Source organism: Magnolia sinica, chromosome 4 (assembly GCF_029962835.1).
Source record: "Magnolia sinica isolate HGM2019 chromosome 4, MsV1, whole genome shotgun sequence".
Classification (NCBI taxonomy): Eukaryota; Viridiplantae; Streptophyta; class Magnoliopsida; order Magnoliales; family Magnoliaceae; genus Magnolia; species Magnolia sinica.
The window spans coordinates 79,653,999-79,674,095 of NC_080576.1; the positions used below are offsets into that span (position 1 = coordinate 79,653,999).

At 37.0% G+C, this 20,097-nt stretch overlaps 1 non-coding gene across 1 annotated transcript; it reads left to right on the top strand.

Annotated features, from left to right (window-relative positions):
- The first annotated feature begins 15,680 nt into the window (after positions 1-15,680).
- Positions 15,681-15,752, top strand: TRNAW-CCA (transfer RNA tryptophan (anticodon CCA)). The gene has a single exon. It is a non-coding gene; the product is annotated as a tRNA-Trp (tRNA).
- The last annotated feature ends 4,345 nt before the right edge of the window (positions 15,753-20,097 follow it).

The window sequence follows — 20,097 nt, forward strand, 5'->3', positions numbered from 1 at the left end:
AAGATTAGCGTACTATTTAACAATTGAAAAGGCTAAGATACTCACCGTAGTAGTTCGTTCATTTAGTTAAATGTTAGCACGGGTTTAATCAGTTATTCCTGATATAACTTTGGCGAGATGGGCCACACTTTGGATGGCTTGGATCAGTGAAAAGATTACCTCTTCGAAAAGTGGTTCACCTGGCCAGATCGGGGAAGATAGATCCTCGACCATGTCGTTTTCACGGTGGCTGGATGATCCCGCGATCAGGGCCATTTATACGGTCTGGATGATACTTAGTACACATGTGGGGTCCACTCTATGGTGAAAGGAGTGCTGATCATCATGTTGTTGTTACGGAGATGAGGAACGACTCGCGTTGTTTTAATTTTTGCGTCAACATCTCCTCAGTTTCTCATCTCATTGCTAGGCTCTTTGCAGCCCTAGGTTCGACGTCCCAGATCGTCCAGGAGAACCCTCCAGATGGCATGGAATGGTTGAGATTTTTCCAGCCTAAGAAGGGAAATATTCCTTCAACCTTTCGGCTAGGGAGTAGATATTTGTGGAAATGGGTGACTCGACTTACACGGAGTACGCGGACGTGACTCCGACTATTTTTGAGGCGAATGAAACCGCCAGCAGAGCAATACAACATGGTTTTTTTCCTCCGCATTAGAAGCTACATGCGCCAATCGTGTTTGTCCCTAGCTCGTGATCGCAGGCATGACTGTCGCTGGTGATTTCCACCATGGGCTTGGTCGATGGTCCCTGTTGAGTATGATGGACGGTTCAGATCTGGCGAGACGAGCTCCAACATTTCCTGATGGTGGGCCATCATGTGATGACGAACGGTGCGTTCATTTGAATTTGAGAGCAGCGGGAATCGTGGAAGAAATTCCAATTTTCTAGTGGTGTATCGGGTCAGACTGCATTTGACCCAGAATTTGGTTCCATGTACATCACATGGGTCTGTGCACATGCAGCGGTTCAAAAATGGGACCCACGCGATCCTTCGAGAAATCTGAACCATTGATTCTCTTAAAGGGTCTGGTTAAACACTCTTGAAGGTGGATTTATGTTTTTAGGTGGGCTGATCTAATCGTTTAATGTTTAAAGAGATTGGTTATTAGGTTTTAAGTTAGGATTAGGATATGGGTTGTTACAATTTTAGATTTGTTTTGAATATGATTTGATTGTCCATATGACTTCTTTACATGTTCCAATACAAATGTGAAATGCATAGGTCAAGTTAAATGGTTGGATTGTGACCTTGCTAGGTAGATGTGCTCACTATGGTGTAGATATCGGACTTGAAAAGGCCAAGCTATATGTCCTAGAAGGGGGTGAATAGGACAATGCCAAATAAAACTTATAACAGCGGAATTAAAAAGAAAACGATAGCCAAAATAAATCACAATGTAAGAAAGTAAAAAAACCTCAAAATTCAGATCTTGAGAGGTTGATACAAATGTTGTTCTAAGGACAACCTTACACCAAAACCGAGTTTATGGTAGGACAACCTTATTTCTAGAAAGATCTTTGTATCAAATCTCAAACCGAAGAGGAATACGAAAATAAATACAAACTGAATTGAAATAAATTGTAATCACAAATGTATTGTTCTAGGGACAACCATACACCATAAAAATTGCAGGGCAACCTTGCTGGAACAACTTCCAAATGAAATTGAAAATCAAGCTGATAAAGGAATAGCTGAAAATAAATTCTAAACAATTACAAAATTCTCACAAAGCTTGAATTAAATGATTACAACATTCACCACCATACATACATCCCACAAAAGAATAATTAAAGATCAGAAAAATAAATCAATCAACCACAACACAAGGGTTTATAGTGGTTCGCCTGTGTGTTCACCAACTGTTAAACAACAGCCACACAAAATGCTACTCCACTCCTAATATCCTCACACAGGGGATATTAGCGTTCACTAAAAATAGGTTTTCCCAGGTTCACCCAAAACCCTTACAATTGTGTCTTTATCCGTGGGCTTACACAATTAAAAAACCCCACTTCTAAGTTTTCCTGGCTCTCCTCAGATAACCAAAACAATAAGATTTTTTTGGCAAATCTTGAAAGAAACCAAAATAGAAAGGAATTTACAATATGTAAAATACCTGAATATCTCCTTCGTTGTAGCAGCCCGGTAGAACCAAATCAGAGTAGATGATTGAATGTCCAAGTTCAATGTCCAGTACTCAATTACAATGGTTCTAATTCTAATAGATTTTAAATTAAATCGAATAGGGCTTGCCTTAATTGATTTTGATTCCAAAGAAAGGGAATAATAATTCCTCTTATCAAATCAGATTAGAATAGCAGAAACAAAATCAATTAAATAAAGCTAAGGAAAGAGAATATTAAATAAGCACACTTAGCTTAGACGGAGCAAATAATTCTGAAGTTCAACGAAGATTGGCTTGAATAGATTAATTAATTCGATGATTTCTTCCGAGATTCGTGCACTATTTATAAGTGAGAAGATCGGGTCTTCGATTGTCTAGAGTACTCTTCGACTAGTCGAAGCAATATCAGATATTTGAAAAATCTAGCGGGATATGCTTTGGCCGTTCTACGACTGGTCAAAGGTCACCTACGACTCGTCGTAGGTTTCCTTCGACCGTCGAAGAAACTATAAACCATCGGAATTGAGTCGAAGATGTTCGACGTCGAGATCCAAACGACATGTTCCTACGATCGGTCGAAGATTCCTGACTAGTCGAAGCCTAACAGATTTATCCGCAATTTGTAACAAACTCACGATTGATCGAGGATTTTCTTAGATGGTCGAAGCAAGTCTAGGACTAGTCGAAGAAGGCCTAAGACTAGTCGAAGAACGACCAATCACATGTAAAATAACATTCGACTTATGTATCCGAAATGACCTACTTCTAAGGTCACCCTATGGTCAGTCAAACCTCAATCATGAAGTATGGACATTGAAACATTAGGAACAAGTGACTTTGAAGAATGAGCCTTGAAGTCTTGATGTAGATTAATCTTGAAATCTTGATGTAGCTCAGTCTTGAAAGGGTCTTGAGTTCTTTACAAACTGCCTTGAACTCTTCTTGAAGTACAGCTTGAGTCTTGTCTTGTGAGCAGTTCTTGCATTCAAGATTGATCCTTGTACTTGTGCTTTGCTTGTTGTGTGCTTAGCTTGATTAAGAATGTTGATCCTTGAGAGAGCTTCACTTATGCAAGTTATATATAACATAATAGTGATTTTGGCTCCATAAATTTGACAACAGACAGGGATATAAACTATAGCACTTACAATCTTTCCCTTTGTCAAATTAGTGACAAAACACATAACCAAGATAAACAAAAGTAAAACAACTGGTTAATATCTGCAAATCAATATTCAATATTCAATATTCAACATTCAACCAGTTTCAACATTCAACCAGTTTCATTCAACAAGATCAAACATATACTCCCCCTGACTCCCCCTGAGTAACATAACCAATGCTACTCCTCTCACAATCACATTAAGAACAAACCATTCTCCCCCTTTTTGTCACAATATGACAAAGGAGAACTAAATAAAGGAATATATGAGAGTAAACATGAGGAGGTAAGCATAAAACATGAGTATAGCAAAAGAGTGATAGCATCACATAGAATAAATATTCAGCATAAAACATAAATAGAATCCAACTCTAAATCAGCCAAGTGCTAAGTTATAAAGTTATTACAGACCAAAAAACTCATAAAAACTACTCAGAACTAGAACTTGATGACGGAGCAGGAATAGAGGGATCAAGTTGGTGCATGCCTTTGTTCAAGCGCCTAAGATATTTGCGCATGTACTTGAATTGCAAATCATGAGCAACAGACATGTTTTCCAACTTTACATTTATATTCTCAACTTTACCCTCTAATGCACTCAGACGAGCATCAACATTAGATGGTACAAAATTTGGATCATTTTCTTAGTCAGAATCCAGTTCCTCAAAAATGTCATCCATATTAATGTCATCACCAGCTTCTTCATGACCACCACCACCACCACCACCTTGTTCAGGAAGCAGATCCACCTTCATCTTATTGATATTAGTATTGTTGAAGATTAGATGATGGAAAGGTGCCTCATCAACCGGCATATCGACTAACATATGTGAAGCTAATACAGTCATTAAATAGGCAAAAGGAATGTCACTATGACCAGGATGGAGTCAAAATTGAAGAATGAAATGATAGATTAAGGATAGTAAACAAATCTGAGTACCATTGGAAATAGCATGGATAACACAAACCATAAACGAAGTCAAGTCAGATTTATTACCCGAACGAGGATATAGATTAGACACAAAGATTTTGTGGAGAATTCTGTACTTGGGTAACAAATACCTTGCGGGAAGCGCATTCCCTTTTTGAGTCCATTGAACATCCATGTTGCACAAGTCTCTAGTGAGCATGCGTTTTTCAGACATTGAGGGTTTATCAGTTAAGTTATGGATAGGAATACCCTCATCATTCACAGGAATGTCCATAAGGGCTGAAATTAAATGACGATCAACGTCAAAAGGCCCTTCTCTAGTAGAAATTTGAAAAGTTAAATTATCCTGTGAGAAAGCACTAATACATGTAAACATGGATTGGGCAATGGACCGGTATGCAGGCCCACCCCAATGTAATAAGTTAACCCAACCTACAGCTTCAAGCATAGGAAGGATGTCAAAAGGTGCAATATGATTAACATCAACAGGATGTTCAACAATAACATTACGTGATCTAATGTCCCTAACATATGATGGATCATCATTGGGAACAAGAAGATGACGTTTAGAGATAGCGGTCGATCTGGAGGAAGAAGAAGGACCACGGGAAGTAGTTTTTCTACCTCTAGAAGCCATTTGCAACAAGGATTTCAAGAAAATAGGAAGTTGCAAAGGATTGAGAAGTGGGTTTATACAAAACAGATTTTTCAAAATCCAAACCCCAAATCTCAATGATTTTCAAAATAGAAAGCTTCAAGAGAGAAAAGGAAACAATCTAGACACAAATCTGCAAGAAAAAGTGATTTGGAACACTAACCTTGAAGAACTTGAAGGATGGGTTCGACAAGTCGAAGCTCGGCTCCAAGGAGAAGAAAGATGAAATGAGGAAGAAAGGAAAAATCCCCAATTAAAAGAGAAACCCGAGTTCTACGACTGGTCGTGTGTATATACGACCGGTCGTAGGACGACTGGTCATGTATACTTACGACTGGTCGAAGAAACCCCAAAAATTCAAATTTCTTGCAAATTCTACAAAAATTAGAATTCAATCTAGCAAATATATACACTATAATACAAGTAGGCATAAATAATCAATTTAAAATGCACATGCCAAGATCAAATTTCATCTTTTTGAACCTGCTTTTATCGAGAGGTTTTGTGAAAATGTCAGCTCGTTGATCTTCGGTAGGAATATATTCTAGAGATATAACTTTTTCTTCTACTAATTCCCTTATATAATGAAATCTAATGTCAATGTGCTTAGTACAAGAATGTTGAATAGGATTTTTTGAAATATTTATCGCACTGGAATTATCACAATGTAATAACATAGAATCCTGTTTAATTCCATAATCACTTAGCATTCGTTGCATCCAAACAAGCTGTGTACATGCATTACCAGTTGCGATATACTCAGCTTCAGCTGTTGAAAGTGATATAGAATTTTGTTTCTTACTAAACCAGGAAACTAGACAATTTTCTATAAAAAAACACCACCGGTTGATTTTCTATCATCTAGATTACCGGCCCAGTCAGCCGAGTACCCAACTAATTGGACATTGGTTTCATGAGGATACCAGACCAAGATTTACAGAGTGCTTGCGACATATCTAATAATTCGCTTGACAAGAATCAAGTGAGATTCTTTTGGATCGATTGATATCTTGCGCAAATACCAACACTTAGAGAAATATCAGTCTACTAGCAATTAAATATAACAAACTACCAACATACTCCGATAAAGTTTTGAGTCAACATTTTTACCATTAGAGTCCTTTGAGAGTTTCAGGGAAGTACTCATAGGAGTATCAAAATTCTTGCCATTCTCAAATCCAAATCTCTTGATTAGATTCAAAGCATACTTAGATTGAGAAATGAATATTCCTTCAGATTGTTGCTTTACTTGCAATCCAAGGAAATAAGTCAATTCCCCAACCATGCTCATTTCGAATTGTGATTTCATCAAATCTGCAAACTCAATAGTCAAGTCAGTACAAGTTGATCCATAAATGATGTCATCAACATAAATCTGCACCATTAAGATATGATCATTATGTTTCTTAACAAACAGAGTTTTATCAACAGATCCCATTTCAAAATTATGACTTAAGAGAAATTTTGTTAGTTTCTCATACCATGCCCTAGGTGCTTGTTTTAATCCATAAAGTGCCTTTTTAAGCCGATATACATGATCAGTATTTTTGGAATCTTCAAAACCCATTGGCTGTTCAACATAGACTTCTTCATGTAAATCGCCATTTAGAAAAGCACTTTTGACATCCATCTAATAGATCTTTATCTTTCTAAAACATGCAATGGATATAAATATTCTGATAGATTCAAGACGTGCTACTAGTGCAAAGGTTTCATCAAAATCAATCCCTTCAATTTGAGTATAACCTTGTACCACTAGTCTAGCCTTGTTTCTAATTATATTTTCACATTCGTCAGACTTATTTTTGAAAATCCATTTTGTTCCAATGATGTGTTTATTTTTAGGTCTTGGTACGAGATACCAAACATCATTTCTTACGAATTGGTTGAGTTCTTCTTGCATCGCAACAATCCAGATTTTCATTAGCAAGAGCTTCTTTTACGTTAGATGGTTCAATTTGGGATGTAAAACATACATAATTACATATATCCTCAAGTTGTCTACGGGTGCGAACACCGGTGAGAGGGTTTCCAAGAATTTGTGTGGTTGGATGATCTTTAACAGTCCTCAACTCAGAATCAGTTTGATTCGATGAAGTATCGGGTTTATCAATGATTAGTACTTCATCATTATCTAAATTAGAAATTGGTGTGTTTAAGTGATCATCAATGACAACATTAATGGATTCTTGAATCACACCAGTCCTTTTGTTCAGAACCCTATAAGCTCGACTGTTTAAAGAATATCCTAGAAAAATACCTTCATCACTCTTCGTATCGAATTTTTCCAAATTTTCACGATCACGTAAAATATAGCACTTGCTGCCAAAAACTCGAAAGTATTTAACAGTAGGCTTTTTATTGAACCACAATTCGTAAGCCGTTTTATTATTATCTTTTCTAGTGTAGACTCGGTTAATAATATAGCAAGCTGTGTTGACTGCTTTGACCCAAAGATTTTTAGAGAGCTTCATGCTATTCAACATGACATTAGCCATTTCTTGAAGCACCCTATTCTTTCTTTCTACAATTCCATTTTGTTGTGGAGTTTTGGGAGCAGAGAATTCATGTAATATTCCTTGGTCGGTATAGAACTTCTCAAAATTGCTATTCTCAAATTCAGATCCATGATCACTACGAATTTTACTGATTTGAGAAGATTTTTCAGTTTGAATCCTTTTGAGAACTTTTCTCACTTCTTCAAGGGTTTCAGATTTATCCCTTAAGAAGACTACCCAAGTGAATCTGGTAAAGTCATCAACTATTACCAGGATATACTTTTTCCCACCATGACTTTCTGTTCTGGTAGGTCCTATCAGATCCATGTGGAGAAGTTCGAGTGGTCTTGATGTGGTATTTGAATTCACCTTTTTGTGTGAGTTCTTTGTTTGTTTGCCTATCTGGCACTCACCACATATTTTATCTAATTTTTGAAGTTTGGGTAAACCTCTTACAAGTTCTCGTTTGCTCAATCGATATAAATTTCAATAATGTATATGTCCAAGACGTTTGTGCCATAAATCAGTCTCATCTGTATGGACCATGTAACATGTTTGACTAGATGAGCTAGATTCACTAATAATATAGCAATTTTCAGACGTTTTACGTCCAGTTAATACTACAGAACCCTTATTGTTTAGAATCTCACAGCTTTGATTAGAAAACCGAACATTATGGTTATTATCACATATTTGTGATATACTAAGCAAGTTATGTTTTAAGCCCTCAACGTATAAAACATTTTTAAACACAGGAAGATTAAAAAGTTGAATCGTACCTAGGCCTATAATTTTGCAATTGCTACCATCACCAAATGTGACTGAACCATCAGTCATATCTTTTAGATCCGTGCATAAAGCTTTGTCACCTGTCATATGCCTGGAGCATCCACTGTCTAGGTACCACTTTGAATGACTTATTACTTTGAAAGCAGTGTGAGCAACCAAGCAGGTAACTTTAGGAACCCATTTCATAATTGTTTTGGGTTTAGGAACGTAGTTGGTCTTCTTTTGTGTATACTTGTAGGAATGACCTATAGAGTTAGATTTTAAGATCTCCTTGAGTAAATCAACTATCTTTTCAGCTAGTGGATTTCATTTCTGATTAAAGTTGACATGGCTGTTTCTAGGTTTTTGAAAAGTTTTTGAATTTTTAGAAAAATCTTGATAAGTACTTTTCCCTTTTGAGTTTGAGGACTCTCCTTTAACAAACATAGGAGGAGTATACTTTTATTTAGGAGGTAGATTTTTATTATAGCCCAACCCGGATCGATCGCCACATTTTCTTGATCCTGATAAAAGTTTCTCTAACTTTGGATCACCTTGGGCATATTTCCATGTGTCCTTTAAACTCAGAAGAGAAGATACTTCAGTTTTTAAGTTTCTCAATTTCAGATTTTAAATCAATAATTAGGGAGTTTTTGAATTCCAAATCACATTTTGATTTTTCAAAACAATCTGAAATTTGTGATTTTTCTAAGACAAGTGATTAAATAAAATTTTTGAGTTTAGAAAACTTTTATTTTTTAAGTTTAAGTTTGATAACAATTTTACAACTTTCCTTATATAGGGCATTGTAAGCGTCTTGAAGATCATCTTCATTTTCACATTCACTATTGATTTTCTTCACTTGTAGAGTCATTATCCGAAAATGTGAATTTGGCTAGAGTCATAAGAGCTTTAACCTCATTGCCCGACTCGGTTTTAGAATCTTCTGATTCAGAAGAACCTTCAGAATCAGATGATTCATCCCACGTAGCCAACATACCCTTCTTCTTGGGTTTGTCCCTTTTAGGACATCTATTTACTAAGTGCCCATATTCTTGATAGTTGTAACATTGACTATCTTTTAAAAAATTTTGAGATTTGAGTCTAAACTTCTTTTTATCATTTGATTTTTGAAAATCAACCCTTTTCTTGCTTTTGAAAATCTTGTAAAATTTCTTAGCTAAAAGAGCCATATCATCTTCTGAAATTTTCTTTTGAATTACATTTAGAAGATTTTAGTGCGATAGATTTACCTTTAGGAGCTTTAAAGTTTAACTCGTAGGTTTATAGTGAACCAACTAGTTCTTCTACCCTCATATTATCCGTATCACGAAGTTCCTGGATCGCGGTTACTTTAGAATTGAACCGTTCAGGAAGTGAGCGTAATATTTTTGCACACACTTTACTTTCTGGGATTTTATCGCCAAGACCCCACATTGAGTTTACAATGTCATTCAATCTAGTGTAAAAGTCCATAAACATTTCATTTTCCTCCATGTGAATTTCTTCAAATCTAGTTGTGAGGAGTTGGACTTTAGATTTTTTGACAATTGTAGTACCCTCGTGTGTCATTTCTAATATATCCCAAGCTTGCTTTGCAGTATCACAGGAAATGATTCTTTTGAACTCATCCGGTGATAGTGCGCAAGTAATTGCATTTAGTGCTTTAGCATTTACACTACTCTCACTTTTCTGAAGAGTGGTCCATTGGTAATATGGTGTGACTTTCATTGATTTTGAACCATCAACCCCAGTAACTTCCATGATAGGAGGATTCCATTCAGTCACTGTGGCTTGCCACACATTTTCATCCATTGATTTGAGGAAGATCCTCATTCTGGCTTTCCAATAGGCATAGTTGGAGCCATCAAAGGGTGGAGGCCTTGTGACTGAAAGGCTATCAAAATTTGACATCTTAAATAGCTTAAATCGTTAGCTTAGGAATTAAATCCAAGAATAAAAAGAGCTATTAGGCTCTGATACCACTTGAAAAGGCCAAGCTATATGTCCTAGAGGGGGGGTGAATAGGACAATGCCAAAAAAAAAACTTATAACAGCGGAATTAAAATGAATATGATAGCCAAAGTAAATCACAATGCAGGAAAGTAAAACAGCCTCAAAATTCAGATCTTGAGAGGTTGATACAAATGTTGTTCTAAGGACAACCTTACACCAAAAACCAGAGTTTATGGTAGGACAACCTTATTTCTAGAAAGATCTTTGTATCAAATCTCAAACCGAAGAGGAATACAAAAATAAATACAAACTGAATTGAAATAAATTGTAATCAAAAATGTATTGTTCTAGGGACAGCCATACACCATAAAAATGGCAGGGCAACCTTGCTGGAACAACTTTCAAATGAAATTGAAAATCAAGCTAATAAAGGAATAGCAGAAAATAAATTCTAAACTATTACAAAATTCTCACAATGCTTGAATTAAATGATTACAACATTCACCACCATACATACATCCCACAAAAGAATAATTAAAGATTAGAAGAATAAATCAATCAACCACAACACAAGGGTTTATAGTGGTTCGCCTGTGTGTTCACCAACTGTTAAACAACAGCCACACAAAATGCTACTCCACTCCTAATATCCTCACACAGGGGATATTAGCGTTCACTAACAAAATAGGTTTTCCCAGGTTCACCCAAAACCTTTACAATTGTGTCTTTATCTGTGGGCTTACACAATTAAAAAACCCCACTTCTGAGTTTTCCTGGCTCTCCTCAAAAAACCAATACAACAAGATTTTTCTGGCAAATCTTGAAAGAAACCAAAACAGAAAGGAATTTACAATATGTAAAATACGATTATCTCCTTCGTTATAGCAGCCGGTAGAACCAAATCGAGTAGATGATTGAATGTCCAAGTTCAATGTCCAGTACTCAATTACAATGGTTCTAATTCTAATAGATTTTAAATTAAACCGAATAGGGCTTGCCTTAATTGATTTTGATTCCAAAGAAAGGGAATAATAATTCCTCTTATCAAATCAGATTGGAATAGCAGAAACAAAATCAATTAAAATAAAGCTAAGGAAAGAGAATATTAAATAAGCACACTTAGCTTAGATGGAGCACAGAATTATCTCTCAGAAGTTCGACGAAGATTGGCTTGAATAGATTAATTAATTCGATGATTTCTTCTGAGATTCGTGCACTATTTATAAGTGAGAAGATCGTATTTTCGACTGGTCTAGAGTGCTCTTCGACTAGTCGAAGCAATAACAGATATTTAAAAAATCCGGCGGGATATGCTTTGACCGTTCTACGACTGGTCGAAGGTCTCCTACGACTGGTCGTAGGTCACCTACGACTGGTCGTAGGTCTCCTTCGACTGGTCGAAGAAACTATAAACCATTGCTGGAATTCGAGTCGAAGATGTTCGACTGGTCGAAGATGTAGTCGACACTGTTCCTACGACTGGTCGAACAAATTCCTGGACTAGTCGAAGCCTAACAAATTTTATCCGGAATTTGTAACAAACTCACGACTGATCGAGGAATTTCTTAGACTGGTCGAAGCAAGTCTAGGACTAGTCGAAGAAGGCCTAGGACTAGTTGAAGAACAGACCAATCACATGTAAAATAACATTCGACTTATGTATCCGAAATGACCTACTTCTAAGGTCAACCTATGGTCAGTCAAACCTCAACTATGAAGTATGGACATTGAAACATTAGGAACAAGTGACCTTGAAGAATGAGCCTTGAAGTCTTGATGTAGATCAAACTTGAAATCTTTATGTAGCTCAATCTTGAAAGTGTCTTGAGTTCTTTACAAACTGCCTTGAACTCTTCTTGAAGTACAGCTTGAGTCTTGTCTTGTGAGCAGTTCTTGCATTCAAGATTGATCCTTGTACTTGTGCTTTGCTTGTTGTGAGCTTAGCTTGATTAAGAATGTTGATCCTTAAGAGAGCTTCACTTATGCAAGTTATATATAACATAAAAGTGATTTTGACACCACAAATTTGACAACAGACAGCGATATAAACTATAGATATCGGACTACTGGTTTGTTTTATATTTTTTTTATTTTATAAAGTTGTTGGTGAGTAGGATTTGTCTTGAGTTTCAATGGAGTCGAGTGATCTTAGACCGGACTCGATGAAAGTTGTAACTAATGAAATTTTCTAGAGTTGTTCGTGGTTCACAAAGGTGGTCTCCTTGTGAATTATCTAATGATGATATTCACACACGCCTAAATACTTCCTACGGTTTAATGGTAACACCCAAGTACTCAAAGTACAGGGTATTACAAATACGCACCACATTACAGGCATTATCATTACTCATAATGACCTAGCGACCATCGCACTCTCTCTAAGTGGTGAACCAACTCTGATGAGGAGTCATGTGATATGATGCCCCAATATCTAATATCCACTCATCCTTATGATCATCGCATAAGTGTCTGACCATGGATACTGACAACACATCACTTCCACTTGTACCTTCATCAGACTCGACAGTGTTGACATCCCTAAAAGAAGCCCTTAAGTTATCTTTTCTTACCTTATGATTCTTACAATTCTTCTTTATTTGCCCAGATATCCCATAGTTCCAACACTTTAACTTTCCCTTGCTCTTGCCCTGGGATTTAGATCTCAATCGAGAAGATCCACTATCCCGCTCAGAATTTTGCGCCCTCTTAACTAATGCATCGGTAGAGGCACTCATGTCACCGCTTTTCTTTCTCATCACCTTTCCTTGAAGGGTTGAGCTAACGGTATCGATGCTAAGGGTCGATCTACCGGTGCACAAAGAGTTCTTGAATTACTCATTTGAAGTCGAGAGAATTCAACAGGATACATGCCTAATGTTCATCCTTCATTGTTTCCTCCACATCTAACAATTTGTAAATCATCTTGTTAAAGTTACTAATGTAAGTCTCAATATCACCTCCCTCTGTTATCTTCAGATTGAACAACTGAAGCTTAAAGTCTAGGCAATTTTCAAGAGTTTTGTTCACATAGATGTCTTCTAATTTCGCTCATGTACTTACTGTAGTTTTCTCTATCATGACATTATAGAGGACTTCATCCATTAGACACAATTGGATAGATGTTCTCACTTTCTTATCCATCTTGTTCCGTTCTTTATCTATCATAAAATTTGTTCATTTCTCAATGATTGCATCATCCAATCCTTACTGAACTAGGAGACCGGTCATTTTGACCTTCTATAGTTCAAAGTTATTTTTCTCAGAATATTTCTCAACATCGAACTTAGGATTAGAAACCATTGATACTCTACTTTCATATTCAAACTGCGTCCCAACGTTATTCTCTGATGCCACTTGTTGAGGAATCACAGAAGCACACAGAGATGAATCAAACAGAGATAATCACACAATCAAGCCCAATCACAAAGACTCTGAATTTATAGTGGAAAAAAACCCTTATGGGAAAAAATCATAGCACAAAGCGACATATATGCACTATGAAAGCAGAAAATTACAAGAGATAGATATTACCCGATTCAAACAAGCCTCGAATCAACCCAAACTATACCCTTGAAACCCTAGGAACGAATTAGAAAGCTCTGAGATATCCCATATTCTTGATTAAACCCATATTTATAGCGTCTATGAGAATCACAATTGAAATAGGAAACAAATCCCACAAAAATGCAACTCTAAGTAACTCTATGCAATATTTCTATGGCACATTCGATGATACTTCGATGGCATCGAATAGCCTTTGATGTCATCGAACAAACTACTAAATTGTTCTAGTGACAAAATATGGATATTTCTGATGGGACTTCGATGGCATCGAGCAAGGCACCAACAGTGTCCAGCAACCAACATGTAATTTTTAAATTTTCTTGATAGCATCGAGCAGCTATTTGATGGCATCGAACAACCCTTGATCATATCGAATGATTTGTCGATGGCATCAACAGACCCACTATTGCTGAAAAAATTGAGACAGCAACAACATTCAAATCCCGTGAAGCTGTAGTAAATGGAATCACTGTACATGCTTTTAAACCCATTTACTTTTGCGTTTCCCACCAAATACCATCGTTTTTTCCATGGTTCCAAACGACCCCATTCAAAAGGATCTTCCTACTTTAATATTTGAAAGGAAAATCTCCATTCAAAAGAATCTTCCTACTGTAATATTTTGTATAATAAGTAATTTATAAGTACATGAAAATCTTTTTACAGTAATACGTACTTTATCTTCTATAGAAAGGAAGATGGCATCAGAAAAAAATGGTACAAGTGTGGTTTATAATAATCAGAATTAAACCGTCTAAATTGTGAAAACTAATGCCGTAACTTACATCATAAAAATCACGGTTGAAAAATCCTAACCTCTTCTTTGAAATATGACCATTGAATATTTTTCGCTCATTGCTGTCCAACAAACATTCAGCAATCGAAGATAAACAAATATATAAGAGTAACATTTTTGTTCCTGGTACATCTAAACTGGTGCTCATAGTTTAGACGATTTATTTGGAATTATTTGCATGCAAGTAAGCAATTTCTGAGTACTATCTAATTACATGCATATCATCCATCACACTCTGCCAGAGTATTTAAGTAATTTTCTTAGGTCAAATGGGGCCAAGCTTTTTCCGGTGGATCCATCCTAATTCGCAGGTTTTGGTTTTCTTTCAAGCTGAATGCGTGGTGTAAACCATCCATTAGGTTGGCCACTTATGGGAAAAATTAGCTAGTACGGATGGATGAGATTTTCTCACCAGCTGGATGGCCTATATCTAGAGCTGAATATGAACTGAGATAGCTTGGTTAACTCGCTTGACTCGACTCGAAAAAGCTCAATTCAACTCGGTTCAAAACTGAGTTCGAGCCGAGTCGAGCTGATTTTTGGAGCTCGAAAAAATTTCGAGCCGAGTTCGAGCTTGTCCGAACTTGAATCAACTTGGATCGAACCTCAACTCGAATCAAACTCGGATCGAATCAGTTTGGTGACTTGGTTATCTTGATATTGACGTTGCTCACCAAGTGTCTGATGAAATGACTCAATGAAGTGGTGTTTCGGGTGCATACATTCTCTGCAAGATTGACTGGTGGCGAGGAAGGTATGATGCGAAATAAATCACTACAAAAAAAGTTTACATGATAAAACTACCATTGTATTTTGATTTTGATGTGCCTAGCGAGTGTTTGACGAAATGCATGCAAACTGCTGCTGCTGCTATTCTGCATAATATGAGAAATTGGAGGTACATTTCATTTGGTTGAGAAAATGTCGCAGAGGCTCGAACTCAGCTCAAACTGGCCAATCAGGCTTGAGGACCAAGCCGAGTCAAGTTGTGCCAAGCCCAACTCGATTCTAACTCGTGTACAACTCTACCTATATCACTGTGAGGTAGACCCCAAAATTTGTAATGTTGGCTGGAATGGAAACGAAAAGGGTTTTTCGTCAGTGGATAGAAAATTCTGCTCCAACTGTGATTTTCGCTCATTTAATGCAAAGATCATTGTTTTCATGTTAGAAATCCCAATACTTTAACTATCTATATAATAAAGTTTGAAAATTCTAACCAATGGATCCGTGGCACAATGGTAGCGCGTCTGACTCCAGATCAGAAGGTTGCGTGTTCGATTCACGTCGGGTTCAAATTTTTTATTATTTATTTTATATTCTTCACTTCCGTTTCTGCTGGGAAGCTAGGTGGGGCCCACTTGGCTTATCCACGCCATTCAGCTGTTTTTTCAGCTCATTTTAGCGGTTAAGGAAAAAAAAATTGAAGCATATAAAAAGTTCAAGTGGACCCCACCACAGGAAACAGTGGGGATAATGATATCCACCGTCGATACCTTCTTAGGCCCCACAGTAATGTTGATTTGTCGTCCAACCTATTTATAAGTTCGCACAGGCATGGATGAAAGGAAAACTTGATCTAAAACCTTTGGTGGGTGTTCAATTCACACTTTCACCGGTGGAAACTTAATCTTTGGATATGCTTCTATTTTGGGCTCGTGCCCTAAAATAAACTTTTAAAATGGATGGACGTGGTGGATAAGGCACGTAACTCATGGTGAGCCCCAGAGAGCTATACCCTAGTAAGTTACCCAATAAATCCGATTTCCCTGTGAGGGAGTGTAGACTGCAGGTAACGCAGCTAGAGCTGTACACGAGTCAGCTTGCTCGATTCGACTCGTAAAAGCTCGACTTGCCTTGGCTCGAAGTTGGATTCGGACCGAGTCAAGTTGGTTTTTAGAGTTCGAGCTTGCCCGAGCTCGGTTCGACTCGGATTGAACCTCAACTCAAACAGACTCAGATCAAATCAGATCAGTGACTTGGTTATTTTGATATGGATGTTTCTCGCTGAGTGTTCGATGAAATGACTCAACAAAGTGTTGGCAAGGAAAGAATGCATACATCAGGTGTTTGATTTTGATGCTGCTTGCTGGGTGTTTGATTTTGATGTTGCACGCTGGGTATTTAATTTTATTTGATTTTGATGCTGCATGCCGGGTGTTTGATGAAATACCTATAAAATGTCACTACTGTTTTGCATTCTATGAGAAATTTAAGATATATTACAGGTGTTTGATAAAATGCCACATATGCTCGAACTTGGCACGAACTAGCCCGAGCTGAGCTGGCCAAACAGGCTCGAGGACCGAGCCGAGCCGATCCAAGTTCGAGCTGGGGTTATGTAACGTCCTGAATTTTCGCTATTTTGGATTGCCAAAATCCTTTATATATATATATATATATATATATATATATATATATATATATATATATATATATATATAAAACTAGCTTATGTCATTACTTACTGACCTTTGATGCTCGGAATGATCCTATAGATGGGTAGTACCAATAAAGAACTGCATAAATAAGATTAATCAACTATAGAAAGCTAACGAATCCGACCAATTACTTAAACATCGAGTTTAGCCTCGTGATTTATTCACCTGGGGCCCAAATCTAGCCAACCTATCACTGACTAATCGAGATAACCATAACCAAATAAAAACCTACCTAAAGCCAATACAACTGTGGGTTGGATCTTAATTAATAAACTAAATCAACGCAGTTACTTTTTAACCTAAGAACCAATGGTCTAGAATGATCATGATTGAATCACCATTTTCGCTAATTTGGAATAAGCCACACTATGCACTTAATTAATTCAGACCCTAACAACTGCGCATAAGAAGTTTTCCTACTTAATTCATTCAAAAAATGCCTTGATTATCCGAATAAGTTTTAGATTACTCATTAGTGGGCCACTAAACCCGAGGCTATAGAAAGACGCTTGCCTCATTGGCCTTGATGTTCATTATGGGTAGCGAACCAATAAAATGCCCAAAACTACTCAACTTGGGCCAGAGGCCAAGTACTTGAAATGCCCGAATCCCCCACACTGAAATCTGAAAACTTAAGTGAAATAGACCCCTCACAGTTTCGCAAAGTTGCGACCTTTTGACCTTTATATTACAACCAAACTTGAGGTACAAGTTAAGAATATTTCTCCGCTCATTTCTATATAGCCGTGCTTCTGATCAATCATCGACAAACGTTCATTGCAAATGAGGTCCCCGCGGTTGATTGAAGCATCCGATCTCCACCCGATTTCGATCAATCACAGATCCTATGATGGGGCATCTGCCCCTTGGCACGGATGAGCTAGTGGGCCCCCAAGGGGCCCTGTGGGCCAAAATCAGCCCACTATGGGCAAGTATAATGGAAAAGAGGCCCCGAGGGCCATTTGGACACAAAATCTGAAACTATAAAAGCCCAGAAATTTCTCTCTCACTCCCATATGAATTTTCACTTATAAAAAGAGGGGAGTGAGAGGAGTAGAATGGGAGAAGTGTAGAAGGGGGTAGATTGGAGCATTCATCCCATCCCCGCTAGCTCATGGGGTAGCCGCGACCACGCCGCACTGCCGGAATTGCCCCGACGACAATCAAAGGTAACTAACAAGCTATTTTTTAAAATTTGAGCCTTGAAGGCCGATTGCATGTACCCTTACGAGCTAATACGCTGGTGCAAGGCATAGATAAGTCGATTTATGGACCCAAATCCTAGGAGCAGCACTGGAAATTCGATGAACTACCACTACTAGAAAAAGGGGCAAAGGCTACAGATAAAAGCTGTAGCTAAAGGGCTATAGTTACGGTTAAAGTCCGTAGCACGACCGTAGCCATTGGTGCTATAGCCGTAGGTCTTACAACTATGGCTACGGATTTAATCCATAGCTATAGAGATAATAGGTACGGATTAAATCCGTAGCAATACTTTTCGTAGCTTAAAGTATATATAGCTACAGATTATATCTGTAGCTAAAAGTAGAATGAGAACCGTAGCAATAGGATAAAATTAGAAACAGCTACGGTTTCCACATAAAGAGCTACGGTTAATAGCCGTAGCGAATGCCTATTTTTATTTAAATAAAATATAATAATGGCATCTCTTTCCATTGTACATGCCCTGATAGATCATTCATTCATTCATTCAAATATAATCATTCATTTTAATCAAGCTTCACGGCTAAATCATTCATTCATTCAATCAAATACAATCATTCATTCAATCAAATACAATCATTTATTTTAATCCATTCACAAAATTGTACAATACCAATATAATAGTTATATATCTATTTAAAGTTTTCATTGACAACAAGATCCAACGCTTTCTCGCAGCCAAATAGCTTCTCAACAATCGTAAAGGAGAACTCCATGGATGTGCCTCTACTGGTTATCAATTTATCATCAACTAACACCCTATTCTCAGCTTAGCTTTGAGCTAAAAGCTTACTGCACATGGCTTGAAATAAATTTCATCATACAAACAACGTAATCATATGAAAAAGCTATGCCCCAAAATTGAAGAACTAAATTATAGAGAAAGACAACAACGCGATGACATAAAAAAGAAAGACAATACTTGGGAGTATACACTGATCTTCTCATTTTTGAACAAGTAAAATCTGCAACAGCCAAAGACAAAATAAACATTCAGCAATTCTAAATACCAACTAATATAGGTATAGTAATACCAACTAAATTTGCAAAAATAGACATAGCTATAGAGTTTAGATACATACGTCCTTCCCCTTAAACTTCTCATCAATGATCTCAGCAGCTTTCCTTCCTACTTCATTGAGGAATGGGGTCAATACCATTGACAACACAACAATGATTATAAGCAGCTTGTTCAGCTCAAGTGGCAGTACTCCAAGCCTGCTCACAAAAGAGAATCATGACACACCATATTTGGAAATGATCAATAATTAGGTACATTGTCATGGAGATATATAGTGACTAACCTGTTTGCTAGTAAAAATACTACAAAACCAAACCCACCTCCTTATGATAGAAGTAGTCCAATTCGTACACTTTCTTGAAATGTTAATCCAACACAGGGACCTATCACAGTTATTATAAGTGTCTTGATGACAATTAGACCTGCCAAGAGCGAAAGTACATTTGGCCATTCTTGGAGAAGGAGTTGCATAGCAAATAGCATAAGTTGTATAGAGAAAGCCTTGGGAGCAAATTGTAGCAAAATTTCTTCTAGACATAAAAAGCACTTGATGCTATGCTCGTTATGCTACAAAATGAAAAATTCATTGTTCTTCTATAGAGGTCGATGAATAATCATCTTTAAAAAAAAAAGAAGACAGGATATAAAAGATGTAGAAACTTAGATGATTGCAACGCAGCTTAACTTCCCACAACCATTTTAGAAAATTCAAACTAGATAAAGATCACAGAAATGTGGATCTCAAGATTAGAGATGAATTTTGGTGATATTAGAATCGACATTAAACTAATATCTAAGGAAGATGCAAAATTGTGCAATAAATAAAACTAAAAAAGAAAAATAAAACAAAAAAAAAAAAGCACAAGAAATCCCATATACATTTACCAACAAACCTTCATAAAACCCAAAAGGAACAAGCATATTGTAGCAGGTAAATAAAAATACCAGCTGTGGC